The 21,805-nt window shown below is 40.2% G+C and overlaps 1 long non-coding RNA gene across 1 annotated transcript; it reads right to left on the bottom strand.

Moving 5' to 3' along the window:
* Positions 1–11,810: 11,810 nt before the first annotated feature.
* LOC137719127 (uncharacterized) lies at positions 11,811–12,893 on the bottom strand. Its single transcript, XR_011066199.1, has 2 exons — positions 12,168–12,893; positions 11,811–12,062 (listed from the first exon to the last, which is right to left on the bottom strand). It is a non-coding gene; the product is annotated as an uncharacterized lncRNA (long non-coding RNA).
* Between the last annotated feature and the right edge of the window lie 8,912 nt (positions 12,894–21,805).

The following is a 21,805-nucleotide window of genomic DNA, read 5'->3' as shown; positions in this document are numbered from 1 at the left end:
GATGGGTTCCTCGGTCCTCGAGCATATGGAGATCAATATGGTCCATGTCCTCCCGGCTGTGTTCCAACCAAGCACCCATCAATCAAATTTCTTGGATGGGGACGTCGTTGCCGAAGAAGCAACACAAGTGGATTTCGTCGCTACTAACGACGATGGGGAAGTCAGTAAAGGTGACAACCTTAAGGCAGCCTTGGCCGAATTATTTCCCTGCTCCTCCTCGATTAATCTCCAACATCTAAAGCCGTTATACGTCACGGCCCATATCGAGGGATATCCCATTTCTAAAGTGTTTATCGACTGTGGAGCCACAATCAACATCATGCCGATATCAGTCATGAAGGCATTACGCCATTCCAATGACGAGCTTATCCCATTAGGGATAACGATGAGTAGCTTCATCGACGAGAAGTCTCAAACCAAATGAGTGTTCCCGTTAAAAGTCAGAGTTGCTGGTCGTCACCACATGACGACATTCTTTATAATTGATTCAAAAATTGACTATAACGCATTGCTCGGCCGCGATTGGATCCACCAAACCAACTGCATCCCTTCATCACTATACCAAGTTCTCATCTTTTGGGACGGCAAATCGGTTGTAGTACACCCATCCGATAATTAGCCCTTTGAGAACAACATGATTTAAGCTCATTATTATGACGACCACGTCGGCTATATCACCCTCCAGGGTTTTAACGAGGATGGAAAGCCGACCAGAATTTCGGTTCAGAAAGCTATCGAGGTAGGCGGCGAGACTGTACAACAGGATTCGGCGAGAATCGGCCTGGCAGATCTAATTACCAATGCCGATGATTGACGCCACCAAACAAGAAAGATGTCGGGCTGCGATTTTGTCAACCATAGAACGTCTGTTGGCCCATTGGTACGCCATTGCCAAGCAACCACATTCCGGAATAAACTTAGTTGAATTTTTGGCCGAAGCGGATAACGGCCCCATTCTATCTTTCGACAAAGTTCAGGTCGCACCGGCCGAACTCGAAGATAATCGGCCCCAGGTTAAGGACCCATTGGAAGAAATCAATGTGGGCATAGCCGATGAGCCTCGACCGTTGTTTATTAGCGTGTTATTACCACCTTCTATGAAGGACGAGCTTTGTAAATTGCTTCATGAGTTTAAAGATTGTTTCGCATGGAATTATCATGAGATGCCAGGCCTTGATCGAAACCTCGTCGAACAAGAGTTACGCATTAAAGGTGGGTGTAAGCCTTTTCGATAACCCCCACGTCGGTTCTCAACCAAAGTACAACTTGGCATAAAGGATGAATTAGTTTGGCTTCTAAAAGCCGGGTTTATTCGGACCGCTCGGTACGTCGAATGGTTGGCCAATATCGTCCCAGTGTTAAAGAAAAATGGAGCCCTCCGCATTTGCATCGATTTCCGTAACTTAAATCTGGCCAATCCCAAGGATGAATTCACAATGCCAATCTCGGACTTACTAATTGATGTCGCAGCCAATCATGAACTGCTGTCTTTCATGGACGGCCATGCCGGTTACTACCAGATCTTTATCGTTGAGGCTGACGTCTATAAGACCGCCTTCCGTTGCCCAGAGGCACTTGGTACCTATGAATGGGTTGTCATGCCATTCGGCCTCAAGAACGCCGGCGCCACATACCAACAAGCCATGAATACGATATTCCACGACTTGATCGGTACGATCGTAGAAGTTTATATCGATGATGTGGTGGTAAAATCGAAAAGCCATCAAACGTACTTGGATGATCTTCGGCAAGCGTTCATCCGCATGCGCCAGCATAATCTAAAAATGAACCCGGCCAAATGCGCATTCGGTGTATCGGCCAGTAATTTTTTAGGGTTTTTGGTGCACCATCGCGGCATTGAAGTCGATGAAAATAAAGCTCGCATAATCATTAGCGTTCCACCCCCGACAACCAAGAAGCAACTCCAGTCATTGCTCAAGAAGATAAATTTTCTTCGCCGTTTCATCGCTAATTCGGCAGGCAAAATGAAAGCATTCTCTATGCTCCTCAAACTTAAGGATTCCGACAAGTTTGAGTGGCGCGAAGAACACCAAACGGCTTTTACGCAAATCAAGGTGTCCCTTTCGACACCACCCGTACTAGTTCCACCTTGTCACGGTAAACCTCTCAAACTGTACATTTCGACAACTGCTTAATCCATTGGTTGTCTCCTCGCGCAAGATATCGATGTTGGGCGTGAACAAGCTATCTTTTACCTCAGCCGTAATCTGAATTCATTGGAGCTTAATTATTCACCTATCGAAAAACTTTGCTTAGCTCTGTTTTTTGCTGCATCAAAACTTCGGCACTATATGCTCCCATCAGTCACGCAGGTCATTGCCCAAACAGAAGTTATTCATTACATGCTCACTCGGCCTATCGTCAAAGGCTTTATTAGAATTTAGTTTGCAGTACGTACCCCAAAAAGCCGTCAAAGGCCAAGCTTTCGTCGATCTTTTGGCCCAACACATTTCTCCGTATGGCTTTGGGGGCAGCAACGTCGACATCGGTTTAATCACAACTCGCGACAGCCACTGGACGATGCATTTTGATGGTTCCAGTACCTCGACCTCGGCTGGTGTTGGTATTTTTCTCTCGAGTTAGATTTTGGCTGTACGAATAATCAAGCCAAGTATGAAGCTCTTATCATCGGCCTTCTCATCCTACACGATTTAAGAGCAACTCGTGTTCTCGTCATTGGTGATTCTGAACTGGTGATTAACCAACTCAACGGCAATTTTCGTTGCATGAATTGTACTTTGGCGCCCTACCACATGGTCGCGACTTATTTGGCCGAGTCGGTTGAATGGATCATATTTAAGCACGTTTCTCGTATTCGAAACACTAACGCCGATGAACTCACCCAAATCGCCTCCGGAGCACAACTCATAGGGGGCAAGCTAAGCTGGATAACACCCACAGTCTTGCGATCGTACCCAGCCTTGGTCAATCAGTAAATTCTCCAGCACAATCACATGATACGCACGAGGGTGATGTCGCTACCATCGTTACTGGAACGGGAAGACCCCGTAGAAGTATGTGTCATCGAGACACTACCAGACGATTGGAGAAAGACGATTCTACAATATCTCGATAACCTGAACGGGAAACATGACCGGAGAATGAGGGTCCACGCCACGAATTACGTGTCATACGAAAATGAATTATACCGAAAGGGTGAGGATGGGCTACTATTATTGTGCCTCGGCCCACAGGAGGCTGTTTCGGCAATGGCCAAGGTACATGAAAGAATTTGTGGAGCTCACCAATCAGGATGCAAAATGCGCTGGTTGCTTCGACGACACGGTTACTTCTGGCCAAGTATATTAAAGGATTGCATCGAATAAGCACGAGGATGCATACCGTGCCAGATTCATGGACCAGTGAAGAGAGCCTAAGTCGAATTACTCCATCCAGTTACGAAACCATGGCCGTTCAGGGGATGGGCAATGGACGTAATCGGCAAAATCACACCATCGTCGGGAGCGGCGAAACACGCATGGATAATAGTAGCAACCGATTACTTCACTAAGTGGGTCGAGGAAAAATCATACGCCGAATTATCAGCCAAAGAAGTTTGCAGTTTTGTAGAGGAAAATATTGTGACTAGATTCGACGTGCCAGAAACGATCATAACCGACAATGGCACAATCTTCACAGCCGACAGGTTTAGGGAATACACGGCAAGTCTGAATATCTGACTCCAGTAGTCTATCCCGTATTACCCACAAGCAAATGGGCAAGCCGAAGCAAGCAATAAAGTATTAATTGGCATTCTTGAAAAAACGGAAAAAGAGAGGCTTAGGATGTGGCATTTAAAGTTAAATGAAGCATTATGGGCCAACCAAACTTCACCTCGGTCCGCCACCAGAACAACTCCTTACGCGTTAACTTACAGACACGACACTATGTTACCAGTTGAGTTAAGTATAAACTCATGACAAGTAATCGAGCAAAGTAGTTTGTTTAGTGTCGAATATAGCCAAGCTATGCGACAAGAATTAGAAGACTTAAAAGAAAATCGGATCAACGCAGGTAATTTATTAAAAGCACAGAAGAAAATTACCGAGCGAGCTTATAATCAACGCGTCAGACAAAAAACGTTCAGCGAAGGAGAATTGGTTTGGCAAACGGTGTTGCCCGTAGGAAGTAAAGACCCCAGGTTCAGCAAATGGTCGCCGAATTGGGAAGGACCATTCATCGTCCACAAGGTTCTCGGCAATGGGGCATATCATCTTAGAGACCGAACCAAGTTAATTCATAAATTACTAATCAATGGGAAGTTCTTAAAGAAGTATTATCCGGTCACATGGGAAATGCAAGAATAGTCTGTTTCATTAACAAGCTTGTAAAAACGAGTATACAAGTACATATGATCGACCTATTTATAGCTGAACACCTTTAAGGTGATGAGGGAAGGAAAGTTTCGAGAACAGCCTTCAATTCTAACCACCTCACTTGGCCTATCGTAACCTCGGCCTGTCGATTCCTCTTATCCATCTTCAATTGCTCGACGTGCCACACACTAGCCACATATTCGGTCAGGCAGGATTTGCCGCCCGACTCGAAGTCTCTTGCTAGCTCAGAAGCAATGGCTGACCTACGTTTCTGAAGTTCCGTAATTTGACGGTCAAGGTCGGCCAGCGCATCTTTTTTCTTCTTCAGCATATCGACCCGTGGACGCAAAGCTTCTTGAACGACCATCGCGGCTTTCAAGTCATCTTCGGCTCGGAGAATTCTCTCGAAAATACCGAAATACTCTCGATTTTGTTCTAGAGCAGAAAAAGCTTGAGTAATAGCTTCGGTGCTTAACTGACCATCAACCACAAGATCGTTTAGATATGCTCCTACGGAGTCAAGGCCTTGGTTCGACCGTGGACGCGGAAGTTTGGTTCAGCCGTGGACGCGGAAGTTTTTGTTATGAGAGTTGAAGAACCAGCCGCCCCTGAAGTGGTCGCAATCAAGGCGTCGAGCTCGACCTCCCATGAAGGCTGCACAGGAAAGGAAAATGTCAGCAGAAGTTATATGGAATGCATAACAAAGGGAATGTGTTTCTAGATGGAATGCATAACAAAGGGAATGTGTTTCTAGACCTTTCGGTAGGAGACTTCGACCATGCCCTCTGGTTCATTGCTCGAACCTAGAGAACTTAATGGCCGAGCCCAGTGCCTAAGACCGCTTCTCAATTCACGCGGCCGATGGAGGTTATCTACATTTAATGGCCACGACGGTGGCCAGGAAATATAGCCAACACCTTTCGGCGCATAAAATTATCGGTGAAATGAACGTTCGGGCACCTGACATTTAATATTTTTTTTTAGTTCAGATGCGTCATGATAAGATTAATAAAGAGAGAAGAGTGAGCCTTACAAAAGCCGAGGTAACTTCTTGCGGAGGAATGTTGAGGTCTTCATCATGTGGATGGAGCAGCGTTTCAACCGTCGCCTCAGGCTCGACCAGGGGTTTCTTCCCACGATCGACCATAGGAGGATCCGGTTGGATGGCTGCCTCGACCACAAGGGGAGGATTGATGGGAGAAAAGTTGGTTGGTCGAGGGCGACGCTCGAGCGGGATCTCATCACTCTAGTCGCTCTCATCGTCCTGAAGAAAATTTTGTTACGACTGGAAAATTGAATAAACAAAGGTCATTAGCAGTGGAATCATACCTCTTCCAGAATGACCGTCGGTCGCTGGATGGGGGATGCCTCGACGGGTCCAGCCGTTTCCTCCAAGATAGGCGCAATGGTCGGCTCCGAAGCTATAACTAGAGCAGTAGCCAGTTTGGCCGTAACCCTAGTCGTCGGTACGGCCGGAGGTAGTTGGTCCGCCGAGGCCTGGGAAACCAGGACGGGAGGAGAGACGACAGGAGTGATCGCTCCCGTGGTCTGGCTCGAGATAACGTGAATCTCCCGTTCCCCCTTCTTCGCCAACTTCTTGACGCATTTCGAAGGGTGAGGAGCGTCATCTCCCGTCTCGGCATCCCGATGGGGGCGCTTGGTCGGCGGGGTTCGCCTGGTAGTAATGGTTTTCTTCGAGGGAACCGATTTTTTCTTGGCCACCGCCACGACGACCACGTCCGCCCGTCTCAACACACGACCACCTGAGAGAACGAAGTAGAGTCAGTAACAGTGGGCAAGTAGTTGAAGTAGAAAGGGCGAAATGACAATGTACCTTAGGTCGTTTCTTTGGATTGGGCTGCAGAAGCTTGTTTGGGGCGGTTGCCGAAGATTTTACTGACCACGTCTTCGGTCGAGACGCCAAAGAAGTCGCGGGTGTACTCTTCCCACCAGTCCCCAAATGTGTTAGTACCCAGAGATTCAGGAACGGTCAGTTGGAGCCGAAATTTCTTACACTTATCCTGAAACTCTTGTTCCGTCGTTTTACACTTCCTCTCGGAGGAACCAGAAAGACGTCCTTGACTTAAGAGGGAGCGAGAAGCGAGTAGGGGTAATGGGCAACCTTGGAGGTAGCCGAGCTGCCAGGCGACAAAATTAGGATGATAAACTTCCTAACTAGCTTGGCGGGCGTCACAACCGAGGGAAAGGTCGCGGGTCAATACGAACGCCCCCAATGTTGACGAAGATTAGCATCTTCGGTCCTATGCTATGTCATCGTCGGAAGCTTGATCGAGGCGTGGTATTCCTGACGTCGGCATACCAAGAACTCGTCGTCAGAAATGACGTCTAGGCCAAAGAAGTGTTTAAGGACTTCGTCGGCCCGGTGAGGAGGCGCCGGTCGAGAGGCCAATTGAGGACCAAGCACTGCGGTAGGTTGGAAAACGGGGACTTCGGGCCGAAGTGTTGAGAAATAAACCTGTAGCCAAATTTGGAATACCCAGAGGGTTCTGTTCTGGTGCGGGTCGATTTTGTTGATGGTTGTGTCGGCCAAACAATGGAAGAGATTGGCGAGGATGGCCGGACTGAGCACCAAGGAGTAACCGCTAGCCAGGGCTTGGGCCACCGGCATGTTCTCGATCAAACATTTGTTCGACCGGGTACAATAGATGAATTTGTTGTACCAGTAGAATGGAAAGGCTTCATGTTCTCTCTTCCTAAGACTCTCCTCACCTCGGCTAGCGAAGTGGAGGATAAGGGTGTTATAGTTGAAGAAGTTCTTGTGAAGCTTCTGAACTTCTTCTTTCGAAGGCTCTCGATCTCCTCGGCTGAGTGTCTCGACGGCCCATTCGTCGAACAGCGTTTTTAGGTCGAGGTTCGACAGACATTCGAAAATGGCAGCATCTATTAGGAGACCAGATAGGGAAGTCCTAAGAATAGTTGAAATATCAAGGACGGTGGGGCCAAGAGGGCCGAAAGGAAGGATCATGGTGTTGGTGGCCGAACACCACAAACTTAGGGCCGCCATGAGCAGCTCTTTATCCATGGTGATCTCCATGGTCGAGAGCTTGATGACGTCATAAATGCCTAGAGCTTCCCATTCTTTGCCAAATAATGTTTCCATTCGATCGACCCATTTCAAGATATAAGAGTGCGGATGTCAGTGGGAATGAACCCATTTCACACGTGATGCCAGAGCATAAGTAAAGTCCAATAAAGTAGGATGAGAATTATACCATCAAAGGTAATCTCCAATACCAAGATTTGCCAAGAGTCCTTGTCGATACGTATGCTCAGCTACTAAAACCTGGAGGGGCAAAAAGCAAAGGTGAGTGGGCCTAAAAATAAAGATATATAAAAACATTTTTTAAAAACATTATAACCCCTCGCCGTAAAACAAGTATAGCTTTCAAAATATACATACTACATATAGTATGAAAATACTTACCATAACCTGCAATATCTCAAGAATTCAATACGTCACATAACTCATTAATAAATACATGACATATGTAATCACATAATCTGGCATAAGCAAACATATCATATCTAGTGCTCATCGACACATGCTGACACACAAGTTCATGTAGAGATATTTTGACATGAACAGGACTAGGTGTAACAATGATATACGCTCTAGTATAACAATCACGTGAAGATTGGCGCTATGCACATCACATACGAGTCCTAATTGCCTATAGCAATCTAGGATAGGACTGGCACCTACAATGGATCCAAAGTGAGCGTACGATGCGATGTGCACATACAAGTGAAAGACTGGCCCTAGCCCAAGCGAGTACTAACACCGGTGTAGCAAATGATGAGCATATAACATAAATATAGTTATGCCACAATGATTCGATAATTCTAGTCAACATAATATTATTCATAACCGTAAATATAGTTATGGCATAAATAATAAAACACATACTTGTGCATCCCATAGGACGTAGCATAACTTCATAATTTCTATCAATATGCTAAGTTTTATAAACGTCACGCTAACCTAGGCATATTGTAGAAAACTCTTTATGAAATGTATAAATGGAAACTAACAATTATATATGTATGCTATATAAAAGAAAAGACCCACTCACAGTTACTTGCGATGTCACATCCGTCCGAGCTAGGAAGTCGAAGTCTCCAATAGTAAGCGCACCTAATCATAATATTGGCACCCATTAGTAAAACTCAACTTAAATGGGATTTGGAATCAGGGCATTGAAATAAGCTAAGGAGGGTCCTCAACAAATTTTACAAAAAGTCAATGGTCAATCCTAAAAAGTCAATCGAGATGTCGGGACATTCACTAAGTTAAAACTTTGAAATTTCACTAAATGGATGTCAAAAACAGACTCAGAGCGTTGAAATTAGCCTATGAGGGTTTACGAGAAAATTTCAAAAAAGTCAACACGCCAAAGAATATTCTAAGAATATTCTAGGAATATATATTCCTAGAATATTTTGAGCCCAATTTGGAACAGAGCTGGGCTAGAACATCGGCCCAAGGGTTTAGGCCGGTTAGGCTAAAGATTTGGGCCAAGATTTTGGGCTGGGTTTTGGGCCTATAGAACCTTTTTTTTTTTTTTTCCTTTCTTTCTTCTCCGACCGGTTGCCGTTGCAATCGCCGGATAAATCCCTGCTCCGACCACCTAAATTATTCACTAAACCTAGCCTTCCAATAAATCAAATCGAAGCTCGAAGAATAAAAAGCCGAAATGTACCTTTGGTTTCCTCAGCCGCCCCCAGAGTCGGCTGGAAATGGGCTCGAAAGCCGCTGGAAAACTTAGGGAGAGTTTCCCCTAAATTGTTCTGCACCAAAACTTTGACATTTCTCTCAAATAAGTCAAGAATTGCAAACAAATCAGATATCTAAGATGATTGACGTTAACTTTTCGGGTTTACCTTAATCGGAAACATCATGTCCTCACCGGAATCCTCTTGGATTCGAATGGAGCTCGGCATCTATTGCTAAAATTAGATTAATCGAAATCAACCCAATTAAGTCCAAAATTTTAATGCTCGCAAGTGTACTAATCATAATATAATATAGTAAGCAAGCACAAGATCGTTCCAACTAAGATTGAATGTAATTCTAACTATCTAACTAAATTTAAGTTTCACTTGAATTGGAAAATAAAAATTGATGATTTGAATAAGAATTTTGAAATGGTGACTATAAATAAAATGAAATGAACTTAGCTAAGTGATGACAACGACAAAGAAAACAAATTATAATTCAATTGTGAAAAGCACTAGAGCATCCGATTCACCATAACCAATCCTACTTAATTCCAACAGTTAATTATTAACAAATAAACATCCAACTTGACGGTCTAGTTCCTCTAATTCATATAGTATCCATGGCATCTAGATTACTACGTATACTCATATGTGCTAATAATCTATGGCATCTAGACTACTAAACACATACAAGTTCATTAACAATTTGGGAACTAACTAAAAGACCGCATGAAACCTAGTGTATGGCATCACTACTACAAAAGTTCCTTATTGTGTCGGTGGTTGGTGTCGGTTTTATATAATAAAGTGGCGGCTAAGATATTTCCGACACCCCTTTCCAAGATGTCGAAATTACTGTCGAGTATAACCGACATAAACTATTAATGTCGCTTATAACCAACATAAATTTTAATCTTTTTAAATGGTGGTGTCGTTTAAAAAGAAAATCACGTCGCATTATCAATAATGTTGCTTCTACGCGACACTAATAATAGTTTTTAAATATTGTAAAACCCAATATCGGTTGTAGCCGACACTAACAATTATTTTTTAATAGTTTAAAACCTAATGTTGGTTGGTTCCCATTACTTCACGTGACTCTCTCTCTCTTACACACATATCAGCACATCACATCATTTTTTAATTTCTTTCTCTTTGGCTGGTTCCCTCACGTGGGTTCTTTATCTCTCTCTGACACGCATGCCTCATTTCTCTCACTTTTCTTTCTATCTTTCCTTGTTTTTTTTTTTAATTGGTTCTCTTCACTACCTCTCTTTTCCGTCTCCATAATATCTCTCTCTGTACCCACCCACTCAACCTTCTTTTATCCCTCTCTCTCATTCATTTTCTCTCTCTTTTTCCTTGACTTCTCCATTTTCCATCCCTCCATCTTCTTCTCTTTTGGGCGGGATATTTCCCCCATTTTTAAATGAAAAAGAGGATGTCAGTCTCCCTATTTCAAGAGGCTCACCTCCCTCATTTATCTCTCCCTTCTTCCAAGCACACCCTAAAACCGTAGCTCCTTTCTCCACATTTTCTTAAACCCTAACCTCCGTTTCTGCAAACCAAACCTTAATCTTCCATCATCAACCCATAAGACCTCGCAGCCATGAATTTACTACATCACCAGAAGGGTAACAGTACCGATCTTCGTGCCGACGCACTCAAAGGTAAACTTTTCACCCTTCCTTGACGATTCATGCACTCAGGTTCACAGATTGAAATATACCATACAAGAAAAAAAAATCTTCAACTCTCATGCACTCAGGTTCGCAGATCCATAATTTTTTAAAGGTATAAAACCTGAGTTTAATCTATAGAGATTAGAGCCCTAATGTTGAAGTAGTAAAGTATTGGAGTACTGATCTGATGGCAAGCATGGCAGCATGGAGCTACTAGTATCATATATGGCAGCATGGAGCTACAAAATCTATGGTCTTCGACAAACGCAAGCACGGGAAAGCATCATGGCAACTACTAGTATTATATGTAAGCATGAAGCTCTGATTAGTATTATATGTAATTGTTAGTTTTTTATCTTCATCTTGTAACCGGTTCTCTAATAGCTCCTATGTATGTGTTATTTGTACTTCCTTATTTATATGAAATAGAATACATTTAACAAGAAATTCTACATCCAAAGACCCCAGTCGAATTCTTGAGTAAATTGAATCTGTGAGTTTGCATCCCATGTGCCATCTATGTAGGAATGCATGATAATTATTCTATTTATCAAGATGTTGGGTAATGTCAGTTAAGACCGACAAGAGATTGAGTATTTTATTTGTTAGCTGCTAGTTGACGTCGGTACTTAATGTCGCTTATATCCAATGCAAGCTTCGATGTCACTTTTAAGCTACGCTATTGTTCTTTTTTATTTTATATTACTTTGCTTCTTGGTGGCAGATTAAAGGGTTAAGCAACGTCAATACCCTTTTTGTGACGGTAGCATTGGTGTCGGTTCCTCTATCTGACATTGCACGATTTAATGTCAGATTTTTACTAAAAATCCAACAGTAATTGGGGTTTCTTGTCGGTTTTGCGACCGCCATTGATATCCCCTTTTGTAGTAGTGCATCTACAACAAGGAATTCATGGTAGTGCTAAAACCAAATTAACAACATGGCATATGTGTTAACTCACATCACATAAACTCAATTCAAGCCCAAGTGGTAGCTAATCACAAGAATTAAAATCAAGTTCATAAGCACAGCAAAATGATACTCAAGGGAATGCAAATTCATAAATAATTAAACTTAAACATTAACCAATCATGGTTAGGCTACATCATAGCCCTAGCAAAATGAAATTAGTTCCAAAACATAATCAAAATTGGTACTGAATCCACAAGAAATAATAAGAAAATTTATTATAGAAAAGGCCTCAAAAATCCCATGCTTTGCCGCTGCCGTCTACCCCTTTCTTTTCTTGTGAATAATTGATCCGTCCCCTTTTCTTTTTCCTCTTCTGTTTTAATTTTCTTCTCTGTAACCGACAATGAGTTAAAACCCATTTATTGACAACATTAGAAGAAAAGAAAACCGAAGAACTCTTCAATTATCTACTAGCCACTTTGTTCAATAAACACACCTTGATTACTTTCTCCATTTGCCAACGTTTTCCCTTGTACCTTTAGTCTACTTGCTGTTGCAAACCCCCTATGTGCCTTCTTTAATTATCCGCTCAATTCCAGTCGAAGTTTCATCTCCAAATAGATATCCACCATGGCTGAAAATGATCAGACTTCCTCTGCAATTGAACAAATTGTGCAGCCAAATATCCCGAATTATGCTTCTGGCAAAGACCCATGAATTAGAAACTACTTTGTGTAGGTGGTTCACCATATTTCTCTCCAATTTAACTTCACTAAGATCTCTCTTTATTCTGGTTTTGTATGGAGGCTAACCTTAGAAAATGGGCGAGGAAATATGCAGCTTTCTTTTGTTTTTGTTTTTCTTCTTCTCCTTGTCAGTTCAGTATTGCATAGACTTGTGATCTATGAAATAAATACGTGCTGAAGGCTTCTCCAATTCCAATAAGTGACCTGCACTACAAATAAATCAGAAGAAAATGAATGTAGACCATAAGTATATTATAAAGCCAAATAAGTAGATACTTAAATCATAACAGACCACTTGGTTTAATTAAAAATAATGAATTATAACATGTTATTTTCCTCCACCTCATTAATATAACTATAAAAGCACAACACTAGGTAATTCATTTCATCTAAGTACAAAATATCACAGGAAAATCTAGTTTTCAAGAGAAAATAAATACTAAAATATTTGCTCAACAGCATCCTAGCCATGAGCAGAGAGAAACTAACAAGAGGGAAAGAGAGAGAGGGAGAGAGTTCGGGTGTTGGTTTGGTGGATCTCACCGGAGATGACAAGGTGGTGTGGTGATGCTTGTCATTCCGGCGAGGGTGGTATGGTGTGGGTGGCTCTTTGCACTTGTAGAAAGAGAGAGGTAAGACGGAGCTGTGAAAGAGAGAGAGAGAGAGAGAGAGAGAGAAAGAAAGAAAGAGAGGGAAACAGGGACAGTAGGGATAGGAGACACACGTGGGTAGGTTCCACCATGCAGAAAATCTACACAAAAAAATTAATAAAATAATGAAGGGTGTTTATCTAGAATAATGAATTTACCAAAATGCCTTTGAACTTCGTAAGTCCATAAAATCTCCATCGTAACTTCAAATTCAATTCTGCTTGCATCCACGCGTTCGTAGTGATGAGCACTATGAGGATACGCTAAATGAATGTTTCATATGTCTCACAACACGCTGGCCAACGAAAGTCAACATCCACGCCTATAAGGGCATTTTCGTCAATTCACTCTTTTAAAATTAATAAAATTGTAAATATAGGGACGGGTTGTCACAATCTACCCACCTTAAAAAAAATTCATCCCTGAAATTTGAAATAAGTTGTTATACATAAAACACTCAAAGATAAAAAGAAATATATATAAAGAAGAAATCAAGCTAGAGCGGTTGCATGAAAGAGAGTGACATTCCATCAAGATCGGATTGCAATGATTCCTCTTTCATGCCTCCAAACTCATACTTTCCTTCTCCTTCAGTACAATACTAAAATTTAAATCATTTCTTAAAACATAAAGTCAAAAATAGATATATAGTAACATATCGTCAAAACCGAACATAGAAAGATTTCACCTACACACTCATAGTGTATCGTACTCCGAGAATAACTGTGTAGTATCTTTGGGCCAAGCTCAAACAATAAATAAATAAAATAATGTAAACGGCCTAATTGTCCACTTGCTTAACGAATCCAACAAATAAGTTATCAATATTACGGTATGTAGCCCGCAATACCGACAACTCACTGTTGTCACAATAAGTAAGAAGATAATTTTCGAAGGTGCAATATTACCATCTTGCCCTTCCCTATGCAACCGAACATTGTAAGTCACATATACCAAAGCAAGTAGATTCATTATTAATTTCCACTCGGCTTTAGCAAAAAAACTATATCAAGAAGGCTAAAAGAACACTCAAGAATTTGAGGGTCAAAACAAGTTCATCGAATCTAAAGTACAAAGTAACTAGATTAAATGTATAACATCTCGCTATAACGGTAACTTCTGAAAAATTCAACCACCAACAATAAAGATTTGCTTAGCAGAGTATTTATTAGGTGATTGAGTAATTAATGGTCGCAACTAAAATTTCAACGTCCGAGCAATTTTTCTAGACGATCTGTCTACCCTAGAAACCATACGAAGTGTAGTAGGGTAGACGCGTACCCAAGGTCGACTAGAATGCCTTCTGGCATAAATAGGTGAATATGGAATCACAATCAGAGTAGATGCTGATTGAAATGCCAAAAAATCTGATAAATTCAAGAATGAGCAATTTTATCAAGAGATCTAAAATGCAGTTCATCTGGACCAACAAAAGGTGAGTTGACTTGTCGAGTCAGTCAGTAATCATTGAACATTTTCATATTATCCAGTTGTACGAGATGCCTCGTACCAGAAGCTTATTGTGGTATTTCCCCATCTCCATTTGGACACTAGAGGTGATTACAACCATTCGAACAATTTCTTGATGGTTTGTAGGTAACACCATATCAATACTCATGAATTCCAACTGAAATGGAATAGGACAAGCTAAATGTGTTCATTAACTACGTTTGCACAACTGGGGTGATACACGATGGTGCAATCGTAGACGTTGATTTGGTATCTCCATCGTCGTTGTTAGATTTTAGCTCTTCTCAAAAGAATATGTATTTGAAAGGTCTAAGGTTGATGAAGATTTTAGGCACGTTTCTCCACAAAGAAGTGTCATCCGGTTTCAAGTAAAGATGGTAACTGTTGACTCTAGGTCATGAATAAGGTGGTTCATTTTGAATGGTTTTAACCGTTGGGAAAAATAAGTGACACTCCGTCATGTGGCATCTACACAGCCAAAACATCTAAAGAAAACGTCATCGTGGATTTTGAAATGATCAATGTCATCGAAAGGTGTAAAACAAAGGTAAGGTGAGACAACACTTCAGTTGTCAGAAACTTTATTCATATCCAACATCTCAAACTAAATTAACTTTCCTCGGTCGTAAGTGAGGAAAGACACTATAGTCGAAAAATCGCTAACAAATTGTCGATAAAATCGACAAGACCAAAGATATCTCGAATTTCACAACACTTGTTGAGGATTTCAACTTTCATCTGCCACAACCTTTTGAGAAAAAGAAAATAATATTGTTTACTGAGATCACGTCTCCCAAAAAAAGTACCAATTTAATCAAAGTTAACAGTTGAGAAATTTGGTATAAAGCTGACTGTTGGTGTTTAGAAAATTTGATCTCATTGCTGAAGTAGGTGGGAAAGTCATCGGTAAGACCACTCTTGAATACTGGTTGACAGTTCCTAGATATTGGATAATATCATCACTTAGTAGCACCACCGTAGGCTCATTACAGGTTAGAGCCCGCTCAGGTGGATGGTTTCGAACGATTGGTAAATGACTGGTCCGGTGAGGTGGTTTCATTAATCCTAGGGAAAATACTTACAACTTCGAGGATTTCTACTGATCGTAGGTATAACAACTCATACACTTGTGCCTATGCTCGTTGAAATGACTAGTACATCACCAAAAGAAATTCTAGAGACTAGTATTGGTTAGAATATCCTAAGGTCGGAAATCTGGAGTTTGGTAATAATCTACTTTAGAACGGACTAAACAGAAATCAATCTTCCTCCTGAAGATCCGAAATGATAACTAGTGCATTTAAGAAGATTAGTGCTATCGGGGACCAAAAATGACTGTCCTCCAAATGTTCTTCTGTCGATTGCTACCCATTTAGCACCACATTATCATTCGGGACATTTCTGGAAATTTCAACAAAAATTAAAACTCCGTAGGAATTCTGATACTTGGTATACTAACGGGTACTGCCAAGGAATCAAAACTATTTATGGTTTCCTAACTCAAAAGGGCTAGTAAAGATAACGAGATAATAGTAGTGGAATTGATGAGCAAAGTCTTCGGTGGTACACAATTACCGACACAATAGCCCTACTTTAAGGCCACAAACTCGTCTTCAAATTGGGATTTTCCTTGGCCGAAAGGTTCTTTGTTTATAGTCTAGAGGTGGTCACTGAAATGTTCATCTAGAACGTCAATACATCATCTAAAATGTCCAAAGCTTAGGGAAAACTAACACATTTTTCATGCTCGACGAGGTGGTAAGATTCGACATTTAGGTTCAAGAACCAAGAATGCTTACATCATGCATGTGATGAATGCAATACTGCCCAAACTTATGCTCTGATACCAAACTGACACAACATGATTTGGAATGTCCACTTGGACTCCGAATCGAGCTATGTTAGCCGACACTCGGAAGGTGACGAAGCCCTAAAGTGCAGTGATGTGGAAAATGTGAATAAATTTAAACCTAAAAGTACCTAAATATAAGAGTACGCATGTGAGCAGGATTGAACCCATTTCACATGTGATGTCAAAGCATTAGTAAAGTACAGTAAAGTAGGATGAGAATCATACAATCGAAGGTAATCTCCAATACCAAGGTTTGCCAAGAGTCCTCGTCGATACGTAAGCTTAGCTACTAAAACCCGGAGGGGCGAAAAACAAGGGTGAGTGAGCCTAAAAATAAAGTTTTATAAAAACCTTTTTTCGAAACATTATAACCCATTGCCGTAAAACAAGTATAGCTTCCAAAATATACATACTACATATAGTATGAAAATACTTACCGTAGCCTGCAATATCTCAAGAATACAGTCCGTCACAAAATTCGTACATAAATACATGACATCTGTAATCACATAATCTGGCATAAGCAAACATATCATATCGAGTGCTCATCGACACATGCTAACACATGAGTTCATGTAGAGATATTTTGACATGAACAAGACTGGGTGTAACAATGATATACGCTCTAGTACTACAATCATGAGAAAACTGACGCTATGCGCAGCACATACGAGTCCTAATTGCCTATAGCAATCTAGGATAGGACTGGCACCTACAATGGATCCAAAGTGAGCGTACGGTGCAATATGCACATACACGTGAAAGACTAGCCCTAGTCTGAGTGAGTACTAACACCGGTGCAGTAAACGATGAGCAGATAACATAAATATAGTCATGCCACAGTGATTCAAAGATTCTAGTCAACATAATATCATTCATAGCCGTAAATATAATTATGGAATCAATAATAATACGCATACATGTGCATCCCATAGGACGTAGCATAACTTCATAATTTCCATCAATGTGCCAAGTCTTATAAACCTCATGCTAATCTAGGCGTATTGTAGAAAACTCTTTATGAAATGTATAAATGGAAACTAACAATTATATATATATATATATGCTATATAAAAGAAAAGACCCATTGATAGTTACTTGCGATGTCACATCCGTTTGAGCTAAGAAGTCGAAGTCTCCGATAGTAATCGCACCTAAGCATAATATTGGGACCCATTAGTAAAACTCAACTTAAATGATCAAATTTGAGAAAACGAAGCGCAGATTTGGAATCAAGGTGTCGAAATACGGTAAGGAGGATCCTCAATAAATTTTACAAAAAGTCAACTAAAAGGTCAATGGTCAACCAAGACGTCAAGACAGTCACTATGTTAAAACTTCAAAATTTTCACTAAATGGATGTAAAAAACGGACTTAGAATGTCGAAATTAGCCTAGGAGGGTTTCCGAGAAAATTTCAAAAAAGTCAACACGAGGAATATTCTGAGCCCAATTTGAAACCAGGTTGGGCTGGAACATTGGCCCAAGGGTTTCGACGGGTTGGGCTAAAGATTTAGGTGAAGATTTTGGACTGGGTTTTGGGCTTAAAGAACTTTTTTTCTTTTTCTTTTATTCTTCTTTCTTCTCCGGCCGATTGCCGCTGCAACCGCCGGATAAATCCCTGCTCCGACCACCCAAATTCTTCACTAAACCTAGCCTTCCGATATATCAAATCGAAGCTCGAATAACAAGGAACCAAAAAGTACCTTTGGTATCCTTAGCCGTGGCCGAAGTTAGCTGGAAAAGGGCTCGAAAGCTACCAAAAAACTGCAGGAGAGTTTTCCCTGAATTGTTCTGCACCAAAACTTTGACATTTCTCTTAAATAAGTCAAGAATCACAAACAAATCAGTTATCTAAGATGATTGACGTTAATTTTGGGTTTACCTTTGTCGGAAACATCATGTCCTCACCAGAATCCTCTCGGGCCGTGAGCAGTGAGAGTCCATGAGAGAGAAACTAATGAGAAGGAGAGAGAGAGAGAGAGAGAGAGAGAGAAAGAGAAAGAGTTTAAGCGTTGGCTTGGTGAATCTCGCCAGAGATGACAAGGTGGTGTGGCAATGCTTGTCATTCCAACGAGGGTGGTACAGTGCGGGTGGCTCTCTACACTTGTAGAAAGAGAGATGTGAAAGAGAGCTGAAAGAGAGAGAAGGAAACGAGTGATGGTGAATTGAGAGAGTATAGGAGAAAAAATGACACGAGGACAATAGGGATAGGAGACCCACGTGGGTGGGTTCCATGCGGAAAATCTACACAAAAAAAAATAATAAAATAATGAATGGTGATTATCTAGAATAATGTTTCATATGTTATTAAAAGAATGTTTCATATGTCTCATATGTCCCACGTATTCGTAGTGGCAAGCACTACGAGGATACATTAAAAGAATGTTTCATGTCTCACAACACGCTGGTCAACGAAAGTCAACATCCTCACCTATAAGGGCATTTTCATCAATTCACTCTTTTAAAATTAATAAAATCATAAAATTAAGGACGGGTTGTCACATCTCAGAGTGACAAAGGGATGTGTAGTACACTATCTTAAAGGGGATTTGAATTCCGTGATGCTGACTGGCAGGTGATCCCAATGATAGAAGATCTACTACTGCAATGTTTTTGTTTCTGGGTTCCAATCTTATTTCTTGGTCCTCAATGGTAGTGCTATTGACAAGTGTCAATTAATTAGATAGGCAGTTATAAGCTGTTGTAAGCTATCATAGTTAGGTTTTGCACTAATATTGTGAAGTGCACAATTCATTCGTTCTTAATGACACTACAGTTTCAATTCTTCTTTTCTAAGAAAAATCTCGATTTCTCTTCTATGCAATCAGCTTCTTTCTCTGATAATCTTGCTCTCTAGGGTTCATCTCATCTTCGTTGACAGTTTCTTGTCTTTAAAAATGAAAGGAAAATGTAATATTTTGAATATTTTAGGGTTATTCTTTAATACCATGAATTGGTTTGGCATAAAAATTTTATTTCACTAAAAAACTGTATCTAGGCATACATAAAAAATTGTTATGAATCCATTCTTTTTTTTTTTTTTTTTTTTTGTTCATACAAATATTTTGAAAACACACAAACTCCCAATAAAATGATATTGTTTTAAACTTATACAGGGTTTCATATTGCCATTGAAATCAATAGTAGCCTAAGTTAAGGATAAGGAGTAAGTTATGTATAAAAATAAAAAATAAAAAATGATTGCGATATTAGCTAAGCAGGGTATTTTAGTAATTGATGAGCGAATAATTCACTATCCTCGTACAAGATGAAATTAAACACTCTTTAATCTCCCGGATAAATTGGGCAACCCCACCAAGAATAGGTGAACTTGATTGATCTATAGTGTATGCATGTTAGAATGTTCTGATATTAGCTGGTGAATTGAAAGAGATCATTGTCATAAAATGACAACAATTTGATGGATGTTCCACGGCAGGGGTTTGGTAGGGTAACAAAATTGAGAATTGAGAAAAGGGCAGTTCCTACTTTAATAATTAATTTCTAGAGGACCCTTAATCTTCATAGTTGTTGAACTAATCTTTGGATGTACCACTACCACTATTTTTGCCCTATCAGTCCGTCCGAGGGGTCAAAATTTTTGAAAGATTCAAGTACATTCATGCATTCTGATTGCTGAATAGGTGGCATATTGTTATCCTATCTTACTATGTCCTTAATGCATCCACCAACCAACAAAGTTACAAAACAAGAACATCCCACTTCCCAATAGTAATATTCTTTTGTCTAGTTTTCTATTTGGCTAAATGGCATGGATTTGTATGTTATTAGACTATTAAGTATTTGTCATTTTTCAATGAAATCACACATTTACATTGGATTGTTTTGTCTTACACACTCATGTTCAATTATGACTTATTTGGAAAAACTTTTGAAATTATTGAAAGCGCTTTTGGTGAAAGTATTTTTGGATTCCAAAAGCACCTGAAGTGCTTCATGCAAGAAATACCACTTATGTGCCTCTTCTAGAAAGTACTTCAAGTGTTTTTCCAAGATTCACCTACATTTGTAATAAGGATTAGTTCAAAAAGCATTCTAATCAAAGTGCTTTCAGTCATTTTAAAAATACTTTCGAACGAACCTTATTTTGTTTTTGCTTGATTTATTTAATCTTATGGCCAAAAATAAAAAAAAAAGGTATGTCAAAATGGAAAAATGGTGTAATTATCATTTCTGTTTCAATATTATTTGAGCGGTTTTGTGTTATTTTCTTGTTGCAAATATTTGGCAACATGGATGCAACTTCTCCTATAACAAACTACAAAGAATAAATCTCAGTAAAACAATCTATGTTGACATGGTAAATCAGTGGCCTCTTCCAAAAATAGTGGGATACTCGATTAAGAGGCTTTTAAGCCATTTAGCATGTATAGAAGCCTTTGTACTTGGGTTCCATAGACCTTTCCAGTAATCCATGGGATATTGGTGTACCCGCATAAATACATCATCTGCAAAATGAGTGTTAGGCCTGCAAGTCAAGCAATTAGGCATAGATTGAAAATAAATCTTTGTATCTCCTCGTATGCTTATTAGTATTCCACATTGTACATATTAGAAATATCTTGCAAACACATCAGATAAATCAAAATGATTTCAGATGATTCTTAACCCCTCAAGATATTAAATCAAAGAGATTCTGATACCCACCACATTTTCATATATATCGTAAACTGTTCTGTTTCATACAAATGGCTCTCCTACCCCCACAATTCGAGAAGTATTCTCAAATTCATTTGACAAAATTCATTAGTGACAAGATATCAAACAGACGCTTCGAACTCAGAACAATAATTAGTATTATCATGCACATTAAAATATATATCATACGTTGTCTACATGTACTGAAAATTCTGGGCTCTTCCAAATCAAAGGTCCTGAGCAGTGACACCTTTTGCACACCCTCTAGACCAGCTTTGGTTTTAGGGAAGTCAAATTTTGATCAAGACCTTTAACCATGACTACCACTCAACTACTTAAGAATATCGTCTGAATCAAAAATTTGAGAAACGCCAAGAGATTTTTGACTTTTGGTCGAGGGTGAGAAGAAGTCCAAAAGTTGGTTCCTCATCTCAATCAGATGATCACTAAAAGTGGACTGTTGACTGGATTTGTGCACGACCAACGCTAAATCGGACAAGGCCCTTACCAACAGTATGGCATAGTCTTTTTAAGATCCCAGGGCTGTCTCTATAAGTCCTTTCTTTAACCCAACGTGAAAACAACACAAAATCAACAGGTTCAAATTATCGTGTTGACTCGTATAACACACAGTTGATAAACAGTTTGTGCTTCGGGTCGGTCCACTTAGAAACTAACAGCTTTTACAAATTTACATAATCATGTGACCTACTAACCATAAAACACAACATAGTACATCTAAACTAAAGGTGAAA

Source organism: Pyrus communis, chromosome 1 (assembly GCF_963583255.1).
Source record: "Pyrus communis chromosome 1, drPyrComm1.1, whole genome shotgun sequence".
Classification (NCBI taxonomy): domain Eukaryota; kingdom Viridiplantae; phylum Streptophyta; class Magnoliopsida; order Rosales; family Rosaceae; genus Pyrus; species Pyrus communis.
The sequence above is the reverse complement of the archived record's forward strand: the minus strand, read 5'-3'. Positions and strand labels throughout refer to the sequence as shown.